The sequence below is a fragment of the Penaeus monodon genome, chromosome 10 (genome assembly GCF_015228065.2).
Source record: "Penaeus monodon isolate SGIC_2016 chromosome 10, NSTDA_Pmon_1, whole genome shotgun sequence".
In the NCBI taxonomy this organism is placed as follows: Eukaryota; Metazoa; Arthropoda; class Malacostraca; order Decapoda; family Penaeidae; genus Penaeus; species Penaeus monodon.
The window spans coordinates 32,062,245-32,064,398 of NC_051395.1; the positions used below are offsets into that span (position 1 = coordinate 32,062,245).

Consider the following 2,154-nt stretch of genomic DNA (forward strand, 5'->3'; position numbering starts at 1 on the left):
TAGTACTTGTGCTGTTAATAACGTAAGCCTAGTATTTGTGTTTTCAAGGTAATGTCAAGATGACTAAGGATTCATGTGCTGTCAGATTATTCTACTTGTTATCATACGGGTTTACCATAAGATTTTATAATGTTTGAGGATAAACTGAGAATGGTGCATATAGTCACAAGTACAAGCTGCAATATCAGTAGTTAAAGTGTTGTAATATAGTGAAAGAATAAGCTAACAGTATATTAATTAAAAATTAACAGTTTCTTGGCATTACATACAGATTACTTTCAAAATACAAAATACGAAGGCTGCGGCACTAAACTATGTGGGTCAATACAGCTGCGTAAGAGGCATTTTTTTAAAGCACTTTGCTATATGAGTCGATGCATCTGCCTATAGGATACAATTTGTTTTCCATTTTATCAGGCTTTTTCCTCTCTCTGCTAGTGCAACGCCCATTCAATATGTAGTAACTAGTCTGCAGTAAACATGCGATTTCACTTGTCATTATAATGTAATTATAATGTAAGTCCAAGGCACGTGTATTTTCATGTATTCGATCCCATAGTATTTACAGCAAACCCATAACCGAGCACAAGTCAGCAGATGACTGACTGACCAATGGCCATCAGATGGTGATGAGTGTTGCCCGCAACTTTGTATCGTGTTTCCCGTATCCAGCGGGAAACACAGAAGCACGCAAAATCGTGTTTGGAACTCTCAAAGTAAACCATTGGGAAACAAATTTGGATTGTTGCTCGACTGCTAGAGCATCTTTTCAGATACTTGTTGCGGCAAGTGTTGTGTGTGGACGTCGGTGTGAAATCATGTTTCGTAACTGTTTCGCAAACAGTGCGAGACATTATTGGATATGTGGAGCAACTGTTTCAGAAACAGTGTTGAGTAATAGTGTATCTTCGTCTGGACTAGGCTTGACAAAGGGTGATTATGTAGTTTTCTGTATTCTTTTGCAGCTAATATATGTGAATGCAGAAGCACTCACGACTCGTGGTCAAACTAAAAATGTGTGATAATTACTCAGTTTGGATATGTATGGCCGAAAAGCATGGGCAATTAGTAGGCCTATGGAATATAGAACTGATATTGTGAGATAAATAGTGATAAATAATCTATCCATCTGTCAATTCGTGCAATTATCTATCTATATGTTTAAAGGCATATATATAAGTGTGTATGATGTACTTAGATACATACGTGTGTACTCACACGAGAAACAGTTACCGTCAGATTTACATTTTATGTCTGGTTTCTTCATTTCTTCTCTATTATTTATCATAAAAATTGACCGGCGGTTTTGTGCATCCTGTACGTGTGAAGAAATGTAAGTGAATATTTGTTGTGATCAAAATTGCTAAGTGATGATTTGTTATAAAAAATTAAATGTGTAGCCTTGTCCTGAAGAACTGGATTTTTTGTACATTGGTATTATAAAAAACACACACACACACACACACACACACACACACACACACACACACACACACACACACACACACACACACACACACACACACACACACACACACACATACACACACACACATTTTTTTTTATTATTTATTTATTTATTTATTTATTTATTTTTTATTATTTATTTTTTTCCCGTCTTATCAAACTTGTTCAAATTCTGCATTTTCATTTACTGCCACGATGTTCATGGAAATACATTGTTAAATACACATCATCTCAATATTCGCTAAGTAAATACTTGAGAAAGAATAGAGGAGAAATATTTAATAAAAAGAAACGCACGAAATCTTTAGAAAAATGTTCTAACCAGTTTATCTGAAGATGTTCAAACTGCACAGCCCAGTAGTAGATGTTAAAAAACAATTGTGCGTGTGCTGATCTACAAAGTTCTGCGGTTTGAAGTCAAAATCTGAATAAGGAATATTGCATCGTCAAGATGATATAATATAAATGTGCTCACCAGGGCTCGAACCTGGGACCTTCTGTGTGTTAGACAGATTGTGATAACCACTACACCATGAGCACAATAACATTCAATGGTACTGTAGATATTGGTAATTCTTATGATTTTAAAGCTTTTATATTATTTTCCCACTGCATATATTTTATAAAGGTTTGGGCACGTTCTTGAACTGAATAGAGATTGAGAATTGACTTGCCTTCACAGACTGC

At 35.3% G+C, this 2,154-nt stretch overlaps 1 non-coding gene across 1 annotated transcript; it reads right to left on the reverse strand.

The window, feature by feature from the left end:
• Positions 1–1,933: 1,933 nt before the first annotated feature.
• Trnav-aac lies at positions 1,934–2,007 on the reverse strand. The gene has a single exon. It is a non-coding gene; the product is annotated as a tRNA-Val (tRNA).
• Positions 2,008–2,154: the final 147 nt, after the last annotated feature.